Source organism: Symphalangus syndactylus, chromosome 12 (assembly GCF_028878055.3).
Source record: "Symphalangus syndactylus isolate Jambi chromosome 12, NHGRI_mSymSyn1-v2.1_pri, whole genome shotgun sequence".
NCBI lineage: Eukaryota > Metazoa > Chordata > Mammalia > Primates > Hylobatidae > Symphalangus > Symphalangus syndactylus.
This window is the reverse complement of record NC_072441.2, coordinates 102,847,488-102,870,632: the sequence shown is the minus strand read 5'-3', so window position 1 is coordinate 102,870,632 and position 23,145 is coordinate 102,847,488. Positions and strand designations below refer to the sequence as shown.

The 23,145-nt window shown below is 41.1% G+C and overlaps 1 protein-coding gene and 1 pseudogene across 11 annotated transcripts in view; one reads left to right on the top strand and one right to left on the bottom strand.

Annotated features, from left to right (window-relative positions):
• The window catches only part of RABGAP1L (RAB GTPase activating protein 1 like), an 865,831-nt gene that overhangs the window by 220,219 nt on the left and 622,467 nt on the right, over nucleotides 1-23,145 (bottom strand). The gene's annotated exons all lie outside the window — the stretch shown is intronic.
• LOC134734039 (barrier-to-autointegration factor-like) lies at nucleotides 10,230-22,406 on the top strand (annotated as a pseudogene).

Genomic DNA, 23,145 nt, shown 5'->3' with positions numbered 1-23,145 from the left:
CTTTGTTTCTTTACACATATTATCTTTTTCCTTTGGATGCTTTTTAAGATTTTACCTTTATCACTGGTTTTGAGCAATTTCATCATAACATGCCTCGATGTAGTTTTCTTCATATTTCTTTTGCTTGGAATTCACTAAACTTCTTGGGTCTATAATTTTCATCAAATTTGGAAAAATTTTCATCAAATTTGGAAAAATATCAGCCATTATTTCTTCAAGTGCTTTTTGCCCACCGTTCACTCCCCTCCTTTCCTTCACGTCCTCCAATTACACATTCATTAGGTCTTTTGAAGGATTTCACAACTCACTGATGCTCCTTTCTGTCTTTTTTTAAATTTGCTTTTTCTTTGTATTGAATTTTGAATAGTTTCAATTGCTATGTTTTCAAGTTCACTAATCTTTTCTTCTGCAATGTCCCATCTGCCCTTCTCCTATTCAATATATTTCTTAGTTCTATCAGATATTGTACTTTTTATCTCTTAAAGTTTAATTTGGTTCTTTTTAAATATCTTGCATTTCTTTACTTATTTTTTTGAACATATGGAATAAAGTTACAGTATTAATGTCTTTGTCTGCCAATTATAAAATCTAGAGTGATTTCGAATGATTGATTTTTCTCTTCATTATGGATCAAAATCTGCTTTGATCATGCAGATGACGATGAGATCCTAGGCAACTATAAAGCAATGATTCTCAACCGGGGTGATTTTGCCCCCAGGGGAACATTGGGCAATGTCTGCAGATGTTGTTTGTCTCAACTGAGAATGTCCTATGGGCATCCTGTAGAGATGAGGGGTACTGTTGAACATCCTGTAATGCACATGACAGCCACCTATAACAAAGAATTAACTGCCCCAAAATGCCAATAGTACTGAGTATGAGAAATACTGCTGCAGAACAATAGGATGAAAAGAACACAAGTCTGTGAATGATCTCACGGAGCTCAGATGTATAAAGGTCTGGACCATGTGCTATCTCTACATACCATCACATAAAAAGAAAAAAAAATTCTTATTTAAGGTATTATATTTTGGGATAGGTAACCAGAATTGATATACTGCCAAAATAAAAACTTAAAATGTCAATGTTTCTTGGCTTTGTGGCTGAGTAAAGGTCAAGGTGAAAAAACCAATATTGCAGTCTAGAAGACTAATGATCCTTTTTATGTCGTGTCACAATATTTAGTAAAACTATTGCCTTTGATAACTTGGAAGGTAGACTGTGTGCCTATAATACCTGTCACTTCAGAGAAAGTGGTCTACAATCTAAACTGATTAAGTACACTAATTTATGGATTCAGGATTAGAAAACCAAACTACTTGTCCCCAAACAGAAGGATTTAAAAAGCTGTACATTTTTCATAAGTATCTCTCATTAAGACTTAGCCAAAACATACAGCCAGCTAAGAGGCAAAGATCACATTAATGGTATTGCCTTCTGACTCAAGTTTGTGATTTTAGCTAGCCTCAGGGTAACCACCATTAAAATGGAGGGAAAAAGGATGGGCCATTAAATGCAAACAGGTAAACAAATAAATGAGAAGACTTAGGAACTATGTCTAGAAGAAATCTTTAGACCTGTTTACTCAGAAGGAACTGAATGGAAGAAAAAAAACCACAAGTCGACAGAAGTATTCAGAGAATTATTTCCCAAAAGAAATCAAAATTGGTCTAAAAAAGACTCCTTTGTTTGACCACTATCACAACTCTTGGGCTTCCAAATCTCCACAAGTAGCAAGTTTTTGAAAGTGTGCAGCTCCCTAGGGGGATGTACTATTCTCTAACACCAACTTTATTATTATTATTATTATTTTTTGAGATGAAATCTCACTGTTTTGTCCAGGCTGGAGTGCAGTGGTGTAATCTCAGCCCACTGCAACCTCCATCCTCCGGGGTTCAAGTGATTCTCCTGCCTCAGCCTCCCGAGTAGCTGGGAATACAGGCGACTGCCACCACGCCCAGCTAATTTTTTTTTATACTTTTAGTAGAGAAGGGGTTTCACCACGTTGGCCAGGCTGATCTTGAACTCCTGATCTCGAGTTATCTGCCTGCCTTGGCCTCTCAAAGTGCTGGGATTACAGGTGTGAGCCACCACGCCTGGCCTCTAACACCAACTTTAGATATGGCCATGGAGGACAATGGAAAATGGTGTAGTTCTTAGAAATTAGAAACAGAGGACAGCTACACAGGCTAACCAAGAAATCTCCTCTACTGAAATAGCAAGAATCTTAGAAATTCCTATGGACTGACTGTGACATGTTCCCCATTCTTCCATCTTCTGAATGACAGCTTTTATTGCAGTTATATTTTTCCTACCACTTTTGTATACTGGATGTGAGATGAACAGAAAACACGTTAGTGAACTGTGAGAGACCATCATCGACCTGAAAGTCAGGAATGTGCATCATCCGGGTATTTTTGACTTTGAGCAGATGAAGTAATCCAAGGGAGCCTTGGAACGTCTCCCTTGGGAGAGAGGGAGTATCTATGTGTGAGAATAAAGGTAATCACAGACACTGAAAGGTCAGTAGGGTAGACTATGATAGACTGCTGACTGTTCTCTTAAAAAGTTTTCTCCTGGCCAGGCACAGTGGCTCACATCTGTAATCCCAGTACTTTGGGAGGCCAAGGTGGGCGGATCTCCTGAGGTCGGGAGTTCGAGACCAGCCTGACCAACATGGTGAAACCCCATCTCTACTAAAAATACAAAATTAGCCAGGCGTGATGGTGCCTGCCTTTAATCCCAGCTACTCGGGAGGCTGAGGCAGGAGAATCTCTTGTACCTTGGAGGTAGAGGTTGTAGTGAGCCGAGATCACGCCATTGCACTCCAGCCTGGGCAACAAGAACGAAACTCAGTCTCAAAAAAAAAAAATAAAGTTTTCTCCTGGTTCCATAGATATAATAATTAACACGGCACATGGCTGCTGAATTTCAGACAATTATTTCCTAGTTCCCTTGCAGCTAAGTGTGGCCATGGACAAAATTTTTGTCAATGGAATGTGAATAAAAGTGATGTATGCAACTTCCTCACTATTTGCTTAAAAGGAAATTGCCTTCCCTCTACTTTCGCTTGAAATTTCCCTCTTCCTCTGAATTGAAAGATGTGTATGACTTTAACTATGTACATGAGGACAACATCCTAAGAGATAATTGAACAAATTCATTATAGAATCTGAGTCCTTGAATGATCTTACGTAACTGAGCTATCTGCCTTTTGGGGCTGGTCATTTTCTCTCTAGATTAATATCTGTGGGAGAAATACACCATCTTTTTTAAGCCATTATATTTTTTATGGTTTCTTTCTTTTTCTGAGACAGGGTCTTGCTCTGTTGCCCACACTGGAGTGCAGCGCATAATCATGGCTCACTGCAGCCTCAACCCCTCAGGCCCAAGTGATCCTCCCATCTCAGCCTCCCAAATAACTGAGACTACAGGCACGTGCCATCGTGCCTGGCTAATTTTTGTATTTTTTGGAGAGATGGGGTCTCTTTGTGTTGCACAGGCTTCTTTCAAACTCCTAGGCTCAAGCGATCCGCTTGCCTTGCCCTGCCAAAGTGCTCAGATTACAGGCATGAGGTACTGTCCCTGCCTATGGTTTCTCTTTTATGCACTCTCTTTCATCTCACACCAGTTAAAATGGCCATCATTAAAAAGTCAGGAAACAACAGGTGCTGGAGAGGATGTGGAGATACAGGAACACTTCTACACTGTTGGTGGGACTGTAAACTAGTTCAACCATTGTGGAAGTCAGTGTGGCGATTCCTCAGGGATCTAGAACTAGAAATACCATTTGACCCAGCCATCCCATTACTGGGTATATACCCAAAGGACTATAAATCATGCTGCTATAAAGACACATGGACATGTATGTTTATTGCTGTACTATTCACAATAACAAAGACTTGGAACCAACCCAAATGTCCAACAACGATAGACTGGATTAAGGAAATGTGGCACATATACACCATGGAATACTATGCAGCCATAAAAAATGATGAGTTCATGTCCTTTGTAGGGACATGGATGAAACTGGAAATCATCATTCTCAGTAAACTATTGCAAGGACAAAAAAACCAAACACCACATGTTCTCACTCATAGGTGGGAATTGAACAATGAGAACACATGGACACAGGAAGGGCAACATCACACTCCGGGGACTGTTGTGGGGTGGGCGGAGGGGGGAGGGATAGCATTAGAGATACACCTAATGCTAAATGACAATGGGTTCAGCACACCAACATGGCACATGGATACATATGTAACAAACCTGCACATTGTGCACATGTACCCTAAAACTTAAAGTACAATAAAAAAAAAAATCTTCCTTTGTTTTTTCGAGACAGGATCTCACTCTGTCACCCAGGGCTGGAGTGCAATGGCGTGATCACTGGAGTGCAATGCCATGCCACTATGCCTTGCTATTTTTTTTATTTTTATTTTTTGTAGAGACAAGATCTCACTATGTTGCCCAGGCTGGTTTTGAACTCCAAGACTCATGTGATCCTCCTGCCTTGGCTTCTCAAAATGCTGGGATTACAGGCGTGAGCCATGGCTCTTGGCCATAAAAACCTTCTTAATCAAGCTTATGTGTGACACAAATAAATGACTTTATTCTAAATTCATTTAATTACCAAAAACAAATTCTCTTAGTCAAGGAAAAGCAATAAAAGATAAAAAACACCAAGGCTATGGGGGTTTTAGTTATTATATTTCCAGCAAAAGGAGCATATTTCAGCCTTTTCTCAACCTGCATAAACAATATATCAAATAAAACTGTACATGCTTCAGTTATATTTCCTCTACTGGTTATATTATTGTGATAAGATCAATTGATTCCCACAGTGAGTTATCAAACTATCAACACTGTAATGGACAAAATTAGTCTATTTCATTCTAAAAAGCAATACCAGCAACTCTTACAGATAAAAAGGGTCATAAAAACATATTGGGCAGTGACATCCTCTGACAAGTCTCTCGATAATAGCTCCTTGTGATCAGCTCACATACTCTGACTGGTCAGAGTGAAATGGAGTTTAACCAGAGCATTAAACAGTATTCAGGGATGACTTCATATATCTCAAAGATTATGACAGAATAAGTGGAAAGGCAGAACTCAGGAATCAAATATTATTCCAGCCAGTCAAGAGCAGAGAATATTTTAATTTCATGATGATTTTTGACAGTGAGTTCATTTTCATTAGCCTAAATTCAATTATTTGTTGATATAGCAATGGCTCTTTGTAGCTCTGGCTCTGCTTCTGTCCTCTTCAACCAAGGACATTTTTAAATTGGGACAACTATCTTTGAACATACAATAGAATATGCTTAATTCAAATAACTTGAATTAAAAAACCTGTTTTCACTCATAGTATGATGTCAACATAGATTTGTGGAATGGAGACTGATTTCGCTATAATTTAAGGGTCTCCTGCTGTATAATGTAAAAAGGCATGGAATTTTTAGTGAGAGCCACCTGGCTTTTATTTATTTATTTGTTTATTACTTTTTAGGTAACAGGTCTCACTATGTTGTTCAGGCTAGTCTTGCACTCATGGGCTCAAGTGATCTTCCCACCTTAGCGTTCCAAGTAGCTAGGATTACAGGCATGTGTCACCATGCCTGGGCTTTGAGTATCGAGTAGGATATAATCTCTTCTTCACAGAGCAATTGTAAGGTTTAAAATAAACACACACACACACACACACTCCATAGCTTAGAAGTTAAGAACACTGCCTCTGTAGTAAGACAGGCCTAGTTGTGATTGTGGTATGTCATTTGCCTAACTGAATGACTTTAACCAAGTTTTTTAACTTTTTATAAGTCTTAGTTTCCTAATCTGTAAAATGAGCGTATTGATTCATACCAACAAGTCAATACAGTATTAATAGTAATAGAATCACCGATAAAATAGTGATTACTATACAATATTAACAGTAATAGAATTATTGTTAAAATTAGGATTTCTTTTAATTAATGTCACTAAAAAAATTAAGGGTCATACACTATGCTAAGTGAAATATGCCAGAGATAAGACAAATACGATATAATTCCACTTACATGAGGTACCTAGAGTAGTCAAATTCATAGAGACAGAAAGCAGAATGGTGACTGCCAGGGGCTAAGAGGAGAAAGGAATGGGGAGTTATTATTTAACAGGTGCAGAGTTTCAGTTTTGCAAGATGAAAAAAAGATCTGGAGATGGATGGTGGTGATAGTTGCACAACAATGTCAATTTACCTAATGTCACTGAACTGTGTACTTAGGAATGGTTAAAACTGTACTTTTTTCTTTTTTGTTTTTGAGATGGAGTCTTGCTCTGTTGCTCAGGCTGGAGTGCAGTGGTGCGATCTCGGCTCATCACAACCTCCGCCTACCGGGTTCAAGCGATTCTCCCGTATCAGCCTCCTGAGTAGCTGGGATTATAGGCGTGTGCCAAAACACCCCGCTAATTTTGTATTTTTAGTAGAAATGGGGTTTCTCCATGTTGGCCAGGGTGATCTCGAACTCCTGACCTCAGGTGATCCACCCACCTTGGCCTCCCAAAGTGCTGGGATTACAGGCCTGAGCCACTGCGCCTGGCCAAAATTGCACATTTTATGTTATGTATATTATACTACAATAAACAAAATTAAAGGTAGTGAAGATTAGTTGTGTTTTTTGTTTGTTTGTTTTGTTTTGTTTTTGAGACAGAGTCTCACTCTGTTGTCCAGGCTGTAGTGCAGTGGCATGATCTCAGCTCACTGCAACCTCTGCCTCCCGGCTTCAAGCAATTCTCTGCCTCAGCCTCCCGAGTAGCTGGGATTACAGGCACCCACCACCAGGCCCGGCTAACTTTTTGTATTTTTAGTAGAGATGGGGTTTCACCATCTTGGCCAGGCTGGTCTTGAACTTCTGACCTCGTGATCCACCTGCCTCGGCCTTCCAAAGTGCTGGGATTATAGGCATGAGCCCACATGCCCGGCTGTGAAGGTTAAAGTGCTTAGCACAGCATCAGATACATTTTAAGTACTCAATAAATGATAGGTGTATTACTATTAATTTTATTTATTAAATATTTTAAAAATGCATTTGAGAGCTCATTACAAACTGTTTAAATGCTACACAATTATATTGTTATTGATGGTAGCTGTCAGATTTTTTTTTTCTTTTTTTTTTAGACAGAGTCTCGCTCTGTCGCCCAGGCTGGAGTGCAGTGGCGCAATCTCGGCTCACTGCAAGCTTCACCTCCCGGGTTCACGCCGTTCTCCTGCCTCAGCCTCTCCAAGTAGCTGGGACTACAGGCGCCCGCCACCATGCCTGGCTAATTTTTTTTTTTTTTTTAGTAGAGACAGGGTTTCACCGTGGTCTCGATCTCCTGACCTCGTGATCCGCCAGACTCGGCCTCCCAAAGTGCTGGGATTACAAGCGTGAGCCACCGCGCCCAGCCTGTCAGATTTTTTTTACATAGATCCAACACATTGCTTGGATATCCAGAAATACCTGATAGAATGATCACAGTGCAGAGGTGTGAGTGCTAGACACATACCCTTACACACACACAAATACACACACTAACATTCCACTAATGTAGAACAAATGGGTTGTTTATATTCAAGCACGGTTATAAAGAGATTTTTCAGTTGAAATGAAAACATTTTGGTGGTATTCATCTTGAAGTATAACAAATAAAATATTCCTTTGCTCCTAATTTTATTACATTGTTCTGTAAACACTTTTTTTTTTTTTTGGTAAAAGAGACAAAGATAAATTTAGCCAAGCACTTAAACAACAAACATGCAAATTATACAAAGATTCTTATCTACTCATTAAAGGACTGAAATGGTTATATAAGACATATAAACATACACACATATACACACACCTATAGCATAGATTGACACAGTTGGCATGATGTAAATTTAGAGCATGTTTCCCTGTCTCTTTATTTTATAAGTTAGGAAATTAAGTGTTAAAAGGTTAGATGATTTGATCAAAATCCCACAATAAATTGATGGCAGAAATGTAATTAAAGCCCCTCAGAATCGCATCCTGCGCATCCCCCTCAAATGTGCCATGGCAAAGGACTTGCCTCAGCCATTCTTCCTCATTCCTCTTCTACATGCTGTTCACTCTCACTCTCATGTCCTATTCTCAGGTTAGATGCCACCTTTGGAAAATGTTTCCTAGTTTCCCAGAATGAATTTGGCATCCTGCCTTTAGGCTCCCAAAGATCCCTTTTAAACCCCAGGATCAATCACACTGAATTCTCACTGTCTGTGTGCCTCCCCTATTAGACGTGACAACTTCAGGACACAGAATGTCATCTCTGTATCCCCTGACACCTAACCCAGGGACTGTCAATAGTGAGTATCTGTTGAATAAGTGAACTAACTAACCATCACAGGCTTCTCCAAAGAGAGGCAGGAAAGATGAGATCAAGGACATAGTGAGGAAGTTAGCCTTGGAACGGGGGCAGAACAGACCTTCATTAAAGACAAGAGCAAAGCAGAAGAGGAAGAAGACGGAGAGAGATTTTTAAGTAAAAGAGATGGAAGCTTAAATGAGTACTTATTTTGCTCACAAAAATAGAACAAGGAGGAAACTGGATTTTATTGTTCTGTTTGTTCTCTGTCAAGGGAGCTTGTATTTCTTAGGGTACACTAAGTTCAATTTAATCACTGACTACTTGGAAATGGTGTGTTTATTCAACTGTCTTCCCTTCTTGATATTTTGGATTGTTTCATGAGAAATAAGTGATGAGAAACTGCTTCAACAAATTTAAGGTACTATATAATACGTACATGGTACTGTGATGATATACTTTTTTCCTGATACAGATCCCTATTTCATAAAATGTATTATTTCTGAAACTTTAAAACTTTAAAATTCCTTGAGTATCCTAATTAGAAGCCCAGTATTTGTGTTTGTTGGTTTGTTTTAGCATTTACTAGATAGCATCTTGAAACTAACCTATCATCAAACTGAAGATGCACTAGAGAAAGTTAAAAACAAACAAATGAAATATTCAAATAACAAATGATGTTAGTAGAGGAAACTGAAATAAAGGAAGGTCAATGTCACAGAATTCAAAGTGCTGCATCATTATATTCCATTTCCACATCCAGGAGTGGTGTTTTACTGCCACCAACAGGACAATAGGCATTCCTTCATGAAAGTTACAAAACTAATGGAATGTACAAAATCATTGCAAATCCAAAAAAAAAAAAGTTTATGAGTTGTTTCATTTTTTTTCAGGTGTTTAGACTTCTATTTTTGTAACATGAATATTAAGTACAGAAACTACATTCCCAACTTCAGTTCTTCCTTAAGTCACTATCTTCAAACACAGAAACAAGAACTTTTAACCTGGGCCGGGCGCGGTGGCTCACGGTTGTAATCCCAGCACTTTGGGAGGCCGAGGCGGGCGGATCACGAGGTCAGAAGATCGAGACCACGGTGAAACCCCGTCTCTACTAAAAATACAAAAAAATTAGCTGGGCGTGGTGGCGGGCACCTGTAGTCCCAGCTACTCGGAGAGGCTGAGGCAGGAGAATGGCGTGAACCCAGGAGGCGGAGCTTGCAGTGAGCCGAGATGGCGCCACTGCACTCCAGCCTGGGCGACAGAGCGAGACTCCGTCTCAAAAAAAAAAAAAAAAAGAACTTTTAACCCAAGTTGGTACATCAAAGACTAGGGAGAACTGAAATCCATTTTCCAGTTTCAAGGTCTTTTGCTTTTTTTTTTTTTTTTTTTTTGAGACGGAGTCTTTCTCTGTCCCCCAGGCTGGAGTGCAGTGGCGCGATCTCGGCTCACTGCAAGCTCCGCCTCCCGGGTTCACACCATTCTCCTGGCTCAGCCACCTGACTAGCTGGGACTACAGGCGCCCGCCACCATGCCTGGCTAATTTTTTGATCTGATCTAGCCAACTCCCCTCTTGCCTTTAGCCTTCAAGCTGCCATTCATTATTCCTGGGCTTAACCCAAGCTAACTTTGGGAAACATTTAGTTTATAGTTTAAATGATAATAGCCTTTCCCAAAACTCAACCGACTTTGTAAAGCTAATGAGAGACCACCAGGCTAGGGGGATAGAGGAGCTTGAATTCTGCTATGGTGTGGACATGATTGTCAGCCATTATTCTGGAGGTCACAAGATATGCAACTTCTCCAATTACTCCTGTAGATAACATCACTATTATAGAACCTAAGATTGGCCTTTTGGGATATCTTTTCAGGTTTTTTGCATGACACCAATGGCTCCACCTGGACCCATCAACTGCTCCTGTGGCCCCACCCAGAAGCAACTCAGCACACAAGATGACCATTTTCCACACCCCTATGATTGCACCCCCAATCAACAGCAAGTATCCATTGTCTAGCCACCTCCACCCCTTCTTCCAAACTACCTTGGGAAAATCCCTAACCTTCAATGAGATTGATTTGAGTAATAACTCCATCACCTGCAAAGTGTGGCTGTCCTCATATCAATTAAACTCTTTCTTTACTGCAATGCTCCATGAATTGATTTTTTTTTTTTTGTGCAGTGGGCAGGAAGCACCCGTCAGGTGGTTACAGTGATAATGGTAGTGATAGTAGAAATCCAGAAATGAAGTTCTAAGTAAAAAAAAAAAAACTTTTCTGAAAGAGGTAAAAGAGATCAGGAACAAGACAAAGATAATTACTCTTGCCACTTCCATTCAACATTGTACTGTTAACAGTGAATCTGTATAGGTCTGCAGCAACTCGATTCTTGCCTCCTCAATAAAAAGAATTTGTCCAAGAGGGCAGAAGGCAGAGTGAGAGATCAAGGCAAGTTTCTGAGCAGGAGTGAGAATTTATTAAAAACTTTTAGAGCAGGAATGAAAGGAAGTAAAGTATTCTTGGAAGAGAGCCAAGCAGGCAACTTGAGAGATTCAAGTGCACTGTCTGACCCTTGACTTAGGGTTTTATACATTGGCATGATTCCAGGGTTTGTGTTTCTTCTCCCCTGATTCTTCCCTTGGGGTGGGCTGTCCACATGCACAGTAGCCTGCCAGCTCTTGGGCGGGGCCACATGTACAGTGTGTTTACTGAAGTTGTGTGCATGTTCATTTGAGGTATTTTTCCCTTACCAGTCAAGTGTTCCCAGAGGAGGGTCATATACCAGTTAAACTCCACCAGTTTGCCTCCTAGTGGGCATGCTTGAGCCTACTCGCCCAAATCCTGAGGTCTTATTAAGAAGCTGCTGATCACCAGCTTCAGGTGTTTTCTTTCTATTGGGAGACAGCCTTTCCCTGGCGCAAGCTACAACCATTATGTTAGATAGTTTAACAACTGCCTGACCATTACCTGATGGTCACCTGACATTCCTGGGGAGGAGGGCCCTCTCTTGTCCTGTTCATGTCTGCCTAGTTACCTATTCTACCAGTACTGGAGGTTTTAGTCAGAGGAATTAGGCAAGAAAAAGAAAGAAAATGCATCCAAATCAGAAAGGAAGAAGTAAAAATATGTCTACAAGATGACTGATACAATTTGGCTTTGTGTCCCCACCCAAATCTCATCTTGAATTGTACTCGCATAATTCCCACATGTTGTGGGAGGGACCCGGTGGGAGATAACCAAATCGTGGGGGTGGTTTCCTCCATACTGTTCTCGTGGTAGTGAATAAGTCTCACAAAATCTGATGTTTTAATAAGGGGAAACTTGTTTCACTTTGCTCTCATTCTCTCTCTTGCCACAGCCGCGTGAGACGTGCCTTTCACCTTCAGCCATGATTGTGAGGCCTCCCCAGCCACATGGAACTGTAAGTCCAATAAACCCCTTTCTTTTGTAAATTGCCCAGTCTCGGGTATGTCTTTATCAGCCGCATGAAAACGTACTAATACAATGACATCTTGTATTTCAAAAATCTTGGGAAATACACAATACACATACATGAATATTAAGGCTGAAAATGAGTTCAACAAGGTTGCAGGTTATAAGATCAATATAGATAAGTTGGTTGTATTTAACCCGGGAGGCGGAGCTTGCAGTGAGCCGAGATTGCGCCACTGCACTACAGCCTGGGTGACAGGGTGAGACTCCGTCTCAAAAAAAAAAAAAAAAGGAAAGTTGGTTGTATTTTTGGATACCAGTAATGACGATGCAGTGAAAATGAAATTAACAATTCAATTCACAATAGCATAAAGCAGAATAAAAGCTAGAATTAAATTTTTAAAAGTGCTTTAAGACTTTTGTATGCTAAAAACCACAAAGTATCATCAAAAAAAATTAAATAAGACCTAAATAAATGTGAAAAAAACCTCATGTTCATGGATCACAAGTCTCAATATTGTTAATGCCGATGAAGAGTCAAGCTCTGTAAAATATTTGAAGAGGTTTATTCTGAGCCAAATATAAATGACCAATGGCCCATGACACAGCCCTCAGATCATGAAAACATGTGCCCAAGGTGGTCAGAGAACAGCTTAGTTTCATACATTTTAGGAAGACATGAGACATCAATCAAATGCATGGAAGATGTACATTGGTTTGGTCCAGAAAGGTGAAACAACGGGGAAGTGGGGGCTTCCGGGTCACAGGTAGATTCAAAGATTTTCTTATTGGCAATTGGTTGAAAAAGCTAAGTTGTTGTCTAAAGACTTAGTTAGGAATGTCTGGGTTAAGATAAGGGTTTTGGATACCACGGTTTTATCATGCAGGTGAAGCCTCCAGATAGCAGGCTTGGAAATAATAGATTATAAATGTTTAACAGACTTAGCAAGTCTGTTCTATTGGTGATTCCAAAAGGGAAGATGGCATACTGAGGCATGTCAGACTCCCACCTTCCCCCATCATGGACTGAATTTGTTTTTTCAGGTTACCTCTGAGATGCCCTTGTCAAGGGGCTGAGGTAAAAGGATGGTCAGGGGGCTTAGGATTTCATTTTTGGGTTACATTCAGATGGCATTACTCCTCAACGGATACAGAGATTCAAAGCAATCCCTATTAAAATCCTATTGCCTTTTTGGCAGAAACTGACAAACTGATCCTAAAATTCATATGAAAATTCAAGGGACTTGGAATAGCCAAAACAATCTTGAAAGAGAAGAACAAAGCTGGAGAACGCACACTTCCTTATCTCAAAACTTATTACAAAGCTAGAGTAATCAAGACTGGTACTGGTGTAAGAACAGACACACATATAAGGGAATAGAGAGTCCAGAAATAAAACTGTCTATGGTCAACTGATTTTTGACAAGGATGCCAAGACCATCCAAAGGAGAAAGAAGAGTCTTTTCAACAAATGGTAGGGGGACAAGTAGATAGCCATGTGCTAAAGGATGAAGGTGTACTCCTAGTGTATGGTATGCTAGGGCTGCCATAAAAAGGAATCAGACTGGGTGGCTTAACAACAGTGATTTATTTTCTCACAGTTCTGGAGGCTAGAAGTCTAAGATCAAGGTGTCAGCAGGGTTTGTTTCTTCTGAGGCTACTCACACTTTGGCTTGTAGATGGCTGCTTCTCCCTGTGACTTCGCATGGTCTTCTCCCAATACATGTCTGTGTCCCAATGTCCTCTTAAGGATACCAGTTATATTGGACTAGGGCCCACCCTAACAAGCTCATTTTAACTTAATTACCTCTTCAAAGACCCTATTTCCAAATACTGTCACGGTCTGAGTAACTAGGGGTTACAACTTCAACATATGAATTTTGGGGGTGGGGGAAAACACAATTCAGCCATAATGTCCTGCCTTACATAATATACAAAAATTAACTCAAAATGCATCAAAGTCCTAAATGTAAAAGCCACAATTATAAAACCCTTAGAAGAAGAAATTTTCGTGACCTTAGATATGACACCAAATGCACAAACAACTAAAGAAAAAATAAATTGGACTTCATTAAAATTAAAAATGTTTGTGTTTCAAAGGACATTATCTAGAAAATGAAGACAGTCCACAAATGGGAGGCAATACCCAGCACATATAAAGAACTGTTACAGCTCAGACTGGGCAACATAGTAAGACCCTGTCTCTAAAAAAAAAAAAAATTTTTGCTGGACATGGTGGCACACACGTAGTCCCAGCTACTTGGGAGTCTGATGTAGGAGGATCCTTTGAGCCCAGGAGTCTGAAACTGCAGTGAGCCATGATTATGCCACTGCATTCCAGCCTGGGCAACAGAATGAGACCCTGACTCAAAAAATATGTATCTGTTACAACTCAACAATAAAAGTGCAGGAAACTCAATTAGAAAGTAGGCAAAGGATCTGAACAGCCATTTCTCCAAAAAAGATATACAAATGGCCAATAAGCATATGAAAATATGTTCAGATGAGATCAGGCGCATTCGGGATGGTATGGCTGTAGACTTGAAAAGATGTTCAACATCAGGAGAATGCAAATCAAAACACAACAAGATGCCACTTCATGCCCACTAAGGTGGCTATAATACAAAATAAAGTAGACAATAACAAGTGTTAGCAAGGATGTAGAAGAATCAAACCCTCATTTTTTCGATTGTCTCCTATTCACCCTGCTAATATGGGAGGAATTCCTGCCCTACAATTGCAGCCATGGTCAAACACACCTGACACGGACAGATGAGATTGACAATAGTTTATTAGTAACATGTATTCACATCCCCAAGGGAGGAAAACATCATGGAAGGGCTGGATTAAAAAACAGTGAACAATCAGGGGCTGTGGGAGGCAGGCTTTATGGTATCAAGAGAGTGGGGTGCCCCCTAGCTCCCCTGGGATGATGTGATTGGCTTGTTTGAATAATGACACAGGCTGGCAAGGAACTGAAGCTTGCTACTCTAAGAAAGAACAGTGCCACTGGGTATAGTGGCTCATGACTATAGTCTCAGCTACTTTGGAGGCTGAGGCAGGAGGATTGAGTCCAGGAATTGGAGATTACAATGAACTATGATTGTGCCACTGCACTCCAACCTGGGCAACAGAGTGAGACCACAGGCCTTAAAAAAAAATCAAAGAAAAGTGCCTCATCCTTTGGCTAAGGAGGGTTGTTTGGCTAGGAAACCTTATCCACAGGAGCAAAAGAAGGAGGAGACCTTGCACTTAGGTGACTGGAGGCCTTCCTGATTTCTGCCAGATGTTGAGGCAGCACATCATATTGGGCTTTAATTTTAGGCCTTACAACATACTTATACGTTGCCACGGGGGATGTAATGGTGCAGCTGCTTTGGAAAACTGTTTGGCAGCTCCTCAAAAAGTTAAACACAGAATTACCATATGATCCAAGAATTCTGTTCCAGGCATATACCCAAGAGAACTGAAAGCGTATGTTCGCAAAACCTTGTACACAAATGTTCACAGTAGTATTATTCATAACAGTCAAAATGGAAACAACTGAAATGTTTATTAACTGATTAATGGATAAATAAAATGTGGTACATTTGAACAATGGAATATTATCTAGCAATAAAAAGGAATTAAGAACTGATACATGCTACAACATGGATAAACCTTGAAAACATTATGCTAAGGAAAAAAAGCCAGTCACAAAACACCACTTATCATATGATCCCATTTATATGAAATGTTCAGAATAGGTAAATCCACAGAGATAGAAAACAGATTAGAAGTTGTCAGGTGGTGATAGGATGGGGAAATGGGAAGTGGCTACTATGTTTATGGGGTGATAAGAATGTTCTAGAATTAGATAAAGGTGATGGGTGCACAAGTTTGTGACAATCCTAGAAACCACTAATTATACTTTTTTTTTTTTTTTTTGAGATGGAGTCTTGCTCTGTTGCCCAGGCTGGAGTGCAGTGGCACGATCTCGGCTCACTGCAAGCTCCGCCTCCCGGGTTCATGCCATTCTCTTGCCTCAGCCTCCTGCATAGCTGGGACTACAGGCACCTGCCACCATGCCTGGCTAATTTTTTGTTTTTTAGTAGAGACGGGGTTTCACCATGTTAGCCAGGATGGTCTTGATCTCCTGACCTCTGATCCACCCGCCTTGGCCTCCCAAAGTGCTGGGATTACAGGCATGAGCCACCATGCCCAGCCACTAATTGTACATTTTTAAAGGGAATTTTATGACACATAAATTATATCTCAATAATGAAAATGAGAGAAGCTAAATACTGGGGACAAGAGCAATTAATTTCAAGGTTTTTAAAAGCAAAGGAGGCCAGGCACGGTGGCTCATGCCTGTAATCCTAGCGCTTTGGGAGGCCAAGGCGGGTGGATCACTTTAGGCCAGGAGTTTGAGACCAGCCTGGCCAACATGGTGAAAGCCTGCCTCTACTAAAAATACAAAAATTAGCCAGGTGTGGCGGCGCATGCCTGTAGTCCCAGCTATTCCAGAGGCTGAGGCACGAGAACCTCTTAAACCTGGGAGGTGGAGGTTCCAGTGAGCTGAGATAGAGCCACTATCTCAGCCTGAGCGACAGAGCTAGAATCTATCTTAAAAAAAAAAAAAAAAGGAAAAAAAAAAGCAAAGGAGACCCAGGTTGAAAAAGCTGCTATCCTGGAAGAATTCTTATTCATATACACATAGGAGGAAGTGAGGGAAAAGAAAACCTATGCTTTCTCAATTTGACTCTAAGTCAGTAGTCAATAAATATTTAAGTGCCTACTATGTGCCAGCAACTCCAATAAAAAGGCAAACTAGTGGGCAGACCCCACATAGAGATTAACTACAATGAGGAAGACAACAACCAACCAACCATTTAATCAGGTATCAGTCCCAGGTGTGCAAAGGGCTGTCAACTAGATATCCTAGAAGACAAAGGGAGCCTGTGTTTTCACTGTCTAACCTAAGTTTGCAGAAGGCACAGAAAGTTCCTAACATAGTGAAGCTAAATGGAAATTAGCTTATTGAAGAGAGGGAGACAGAGCATTCCTGGCAGAGGAAACCAGTATATGTGATGGCTCTTAAGTGAAAGACAGATTGGTCTATTGGGAAAACCTGAAAGAAGTTCATTATCGCTTGATTGAGACGGTGCAAATGAGAGGAAGGGAAGGCGCAGTTGAGGATGGAGAGGTAAGTTGTGCCAGATCATAAAACCTATGTGGACTGTGTCAAAATTGTGAACTTTATCCTAACAGCAATGGAGGCCTTTAAATAAAGGACTTTAAGCAAGAAAAAATTTACTTCTCTGACTTCATCTCCTACCGCCCTTCCCTCACTCTCTTGTTGTAGCCTCGCTGGCTTCCTTCTGTCCCTCAACACTCAGGCACACTCCCAGCACAGAGCATCCCCTCACTACCTGCAGTCTTTGTCCAAATCTCATCCTCTGGTTGGGGCCTATCCTGACTACCCTATTTAACACTGCAACCTACCGGTAACTCCCATCACCCTGCAGCACTTTTCCTTTTCCCCATAACACTATAACTTCTAATATACCATATTTATATATTTATTATGTTTATTGTTGATATGGTTTGGCTGTGTCCCCACCCAAACCTCATCTTGAATTCTAACTCCCACAATTCCCATGTGTCGTGGGAGGAACTTGGTGGAAGGTAATTGAATCATAGGGGTGGGTCTTTCCCATGCTGTTCTCCTGGTAGTGAATAGTCTCATGAGATCTGATGGTTTTAAAAACGGGAGTTTCCACCGTCTGGGAAATGAGGAATGCCTCTGTTCAGCCCTTGTCCGGCCCCCCCACTGTCTCCGTCTGGGAAGTGAGGAGCACCTCTGCCTGGTGGCCGTACCATTTGGGAAGTGAGGAGCGCCTCTGCCTGGCGGCCGCACCTTCTGAAAAGTGAGGAGTGCCTCTGCTAGGCAGCCTCACCGTCTGGGAAGTGAGGAGCACCTCTGCTGGGAAGTGCGCAGCACATCTGCCTGGCCCCTGCATTGTCTAGGAAGTGAGGAGCACCTCCGCCTGGCGGCTGCACCGTCTGAAAACTGAGGAGCGCCTCTGCCTGGCCGCCCCACCCTCTGGGAAGTGAGGAGCGCCTCTGCCCGGCTGCTGTGCAACCATCCAAGTGTGAAGTGGCAGTCTTGTGTGTGATCTTTCTGGCCTCCTCAAGTTTGCATTTTTGACATTAAAGTTTACTTTTAAATTTAAATAAATAAATAAATAAATACAAGAGTTTCCCTACACAAGCCCTCTCTCTTTGTCTGCTGCCATCCATGTTGGATGTGACTTGCTCCTCCTTGCCTTCCTTCATGATTGTGAGGCCTGGCCCAGCCACGTGGAACTGTAAGTCCATTAAACCTCTTTCTTTTATAAATTGCCCAGTCTTGCGTATGTCTTTATCAGCAGTGTGAAAATGAACTAATACAATTATCAACTGTCTCTTGCTAGAACATAATTTCCACAGAGGCAAGTGGCTTTGTTACTTTAGTTCACTCATCTCTATTCAAGCACATAGAACAGTACCTGTCTCTAAATAGGTGTTTAGTAAATATTGTTGAATAATGACTGAAATCTGCTTTAATAGTATTAAAAAGCCAAAAAACAACAGATGCTGGGTGAGGGTGCAGAGTAAAGAGAATGCTTATACACTGTTGGTGAGAATATAAATTAGTTCAGCCACCATGGAAAGCAGTTTGGCAATTTCTCAAAGAACTTACAACAGAATTACCATTTGACCCAGCCATCCCATTACTTTGTATATGCCCAAAGGAATATAAACTGTTCTACCATAAAGACACATGCACATGTATGTTCATCGCAGCACTATTCACAATAGCAAAGACATGGAATCAACCTAGATGCCCATCAACAGTACACTGGTTAAATAAAATGTGGTAAACACCATAGAATACTATGCATCCATAAGGAGAATGAGATCATGTCCTTTGCAACAGCATGGATGCAGCTGGAGGCCATCATCCTAAGCAAACTAACACAGAACAGAAAACCAAATACCACATGCTCTCACTTATAAGTGGGAGCTAAACACTGAGTACACATTGGACACAAAGAAGGGAACAATAGACATGGGGCCTACTTGAGGGTGGAGGAGGGTGAGGATACAAAAACTACCTATTGGGTACTATGCTTATCACCTGGGCGAAGAAATAATCTGTATACCAAACCCCCATGACACAAAATTTATCTATATAACAGACCTACACAAGTACCCTGAAATTCAAAGTAAAAAAAAAAAAAATCTGCCTTAAAAAGACTACTGGCAGTGTGGCAACGGACTGAACAATGGTCAAGAGTATATGGGGAAAGCGCAGTCACCCACTTCTGTCAGTTCCACTGCTAACACTCAAATCCGAACCACCATCTTCTCAAACCTATCTCTTTTATAAACCTCTGCATGATCTAAACTAATCATATTGATATGGTTTGGATGTTTGTCCCCTCCAAATCTCATGTTGAAGTGTAATCCCCAATGTTGAAGGTAGGGCCTAGTGGGAGGTGTTTGGGTCATGGGGGTAGATCCCTCATGAATGGCTTATTGGCATCCCCTTGCTGATCAGCTAGTTCTCACTCAGTGAGTTCATGTGAGATCTGGCTGTTGTAAAAGAGTCTGGGACCTCCCCCTTCTGTCTCTTGCTTCTCCTCTTGTCATGTGATATACAGCTCCCCTCGCTTTCTGCCATGATTGTAAGCTTCCTGAGGCCCTCACCAGAAGCAGATACCAGTACTATGTTTCGTGTATAACCTGTTGAACTGTGAGCCAAAATAAAACCACTTTTTTTTTCTTTTTGTTGTTTGGAGACAGAGTCTCACTCTGCTGCCCAGGCTGGAGTGCAGTGGTGCAATTTTGGCTCACTGCAACCTCTGCCTCCCAGGTTCAAGCGATTCTCCTGCTTCAGCCTCCTGAGTAGCTGGGACTACAGGCGCCTGCCACCATGCCTGGCTAATTTTTATATTTTTAGTAGACACAGGGTTTCACTATGTTGGCCAGGCTGGTCTCTAACTTCTGACCTCCAGTTATCCGCCCACCTTGGCCTCCCAAAGTGCTGGGATTACAGGCATAAGCCAATGTGCCTGGCTGAAACTTTTTTTTTTTTTTTTAAATAGATTACCCAACCTCAAATGTTTCTTTATAGCAATGCAAGAATGAACTAACATACATATTCATTTATTTGTTTAATTACTATCTTTCTCTCATTGGAATGCAAGTTCCACGAAAGCAGGGTCTTTCCTGGTTACTACTTTATCTCCAATGTCTAGAACAGTACCTGGCACTTCATAGGTATCCAATATTTATTACTACAGGAGGTCCTGCAATAATCCAGGAGGCCATCATCTTCCTGGAAAATTTGGTGGCCTAAAAGCTACCAAAGTAAGAATAGGAGAAAAGTGGGAAGATTCTAAAAATTTTCAAGAAGTAGAATCCACAGGACTTGGTGACTGAACTGATATGGGATATTAAGAAGAGAGTTAAGGATAACTTCTAGGTTTCTGGTTTGAGCAGCTGGGTAGAGTCCTTACTGAAGTGGAGGTTACTAGATGAAAAGTACATTTGGGAGGGCACATTATTTCAGTTTTGACTTTTGATGTGCCTGTGAAACATCCAAGCCGACATGTTCAGTCCACAGTCAAATATGTGGGTTTGGATTAAATATAAATGAGAGTAAACATCAACCTAAGTGCCCACCTGAGGAGTAGATGAGAAAATGTGATATATTAATATATACACCATGGAATACTACTCAGCCATAAAAAAGAATGAAATAATGTCTTTTGTAGCAACTTGAAAGAGAAGGTCATTATCCTAAGTGAAGTAACTCAGGAATGGAAAACCAAATACCGAATGTTCTCACTAAGTGAGAGCTAAGCTATGGGTATGCAAAAGCATACAAAGTAGAAAATGGACATTGGAGACTCAGAAGGGGAAAGGGTGGGAGAGTGGTGAGGGATTAAAAAAATAAAAATAAATGAGAGTAAACATTTATAGATGAAACCAGGGGAATGAATAGGATCGACAAGGGAGAAGCAATAAGCGACTTCCTAGAGGCTGGAGATTTGTAGAACTCCAAGCTAATGGCTAGGGGGGAAAAGGAGTGAGAAAAAAAAAGACAGAAGTAGCAGACGGGGAGATAAAAGAAAGGACAGAAACCAAGGAAAGATGTTTCCAAAACATAAAAAAAGAAGGGGAAAAAAAAGGAAGCATTGTGTATGTCATTATGCTGTTTTGACAACTGTTGAAGGATCAAGTAAGATATTAAAAAAGCTTCAATGGAATGGTAAGGAAAAACCATACTGCAAAGGGCTGAAAAGCCAAAAACATCAAAGATATACTTCAGAACTTTTTTTTTTTTTTTTGAGATAGAGTCTTGCTCTGTTGCTCAGGCTGGAGTACAATGGTGCGATCTTGGCTCACTGCAACCTCTGCCTCCGGGGTTCAAGCGATTCTTGTGCCTCAGCCTCCCAAGTAGCTGAGATTACAGGTGCCCACCACCATGCCTGGCTGTTTTTTGTATTTTTTAGTAGAGACAGGCTTTCGTCATGTTGGCCAGGCTGGTCTCGAACCCTTGACCTTAGGTAATTCACCCACCTTGGCCCCCTAAAGTGTCAGAACTTTTATATAAGCCCCTCCAAACTAAGAGAAGGTCCAGTCTTCTAGAATTTAGCCATGATCCACTGCTTCCCTAAAGAAACTGGATATTCTCCTCAAAAAAGAAAATACTGGACTCTTCAAAGCTGGCTGAAGAGCTTTATTTATATGATTTAGTAATAAAAAATTACTAAATCATTACTTTTAAATTGCTTTGTTTTATATTTATATTTATTATATTTATGTATAAATACATAAATTTATATATTTAATATATTTATATATTATATTTATATTTATAACTTGCTTTCGATTTCCATAAAGGTGCTTGTTTAGAAATTTTTGAAGAGTATGGGAAAATGCACTCTCACATTGCTAGCAGAGAAGAATTTTGTAATATGTATCCAAAATTAAAATTTGGTTACAGTTTGACCTAGCAATTCCATCTCTAGAAATGTACCCCAGGGATATCAGATAAGTATGCAAAGATGCAAGTTTAAGGATATTTGTTACGGTTTTATTTAACAGGAAATTCTGGAAACAAACGTCCATAAAAACTAAATATAAAATTGGTTAAATAAATTATGGTACAGGGGAAAGTTCTAGTGGCTTGAGGTATTGGCAGGAGCAGCCCGGCGGCAGGAGGAACCCTTACGGGAACTGAAGCTGACAATTAAACCAGAACACGATTACAACCTCCCAAAAGCACTGAGACTTTGTGGCAGAGTCTGTGGGGGAAAAGCCAGTAGGGAGCCTGGCCGGGATTGGTGAAGTTATGGACAAGAAGCTGGAGGAAAGGGGCTTTGACAAGGTCTATGTTGTCCTTGGCCAGTTTCTGGTGCTTAAGAAAGATGAAGACCTCTTCTGCGAATGGCTGAGGGACACTGGTGGTACCAACACTAAACAGTCCCAGGACTGCTTCGGATGCCTTCCTGAGTGGTGTGATGCCTTCTTGTGATGCTTTCTGGGAAACCCTCAATCCCCAGCCCTCATCCGGAGTTTGCAACCCAGCAGGGACTCCTCCCCTGTCCTCAACACAGGAAAAGACTGCTATTGTCCTACTCACCTCCAATGTACTCCAGGGTCTTTTGGGAGTTTTCTCTCCTAATCATTTTAACTTTTTTGGATTCTCGCTTTTGCATGCCTCCGCCTTCCTTTTTCCCCTGCTACTTCCCTGGGGACAGTCACCAGCTTTCCTGAATGGATTCCTGGCCCCGTCCCTCACCCCCACCCTCACTTTCAGTCCGTTTGATACCATTTGGCTCCTTTTTTGGCAGAAAAGTCACTGTCCTTGTAAAGTTTTTTAGATCAATAAAGTCAGTGGCTTTCAAAAAAAAAAAATATATATATATATATATATATATATATGGTACAGGGCAGGGCACGGTGGCTCACGCCTGTAATCCCAACACTTTGGGAGGCTGAGGCGGGTGGATCACCTGAGGTCAGGAGTTCGAGATCAGCCTGGCCAACATGGTGAAACCCCCGTCTCTACTAAAAATACAAAATTTAGCAGGGCTTGGTGGCTTGCACTTGTAATCCCAGCCACTCGGGAGGCTGAGGCAGGAGAATCACTTGCAACCTGGGAGGCAGAGGTTGCAGTGAGCCAAGATTGTGCCACCGCTCTGCAGCCTGGGCAACAGAGCCAGACTCTGCCTCAAAATAAATTATGCCATGTACAGTAGGATAAAAACCAGTCAAAAGAGAGATTCTGTCTCTAACAATAGCACCTCAGTACACTGTGGTACTGAGTTCTAGGCATCA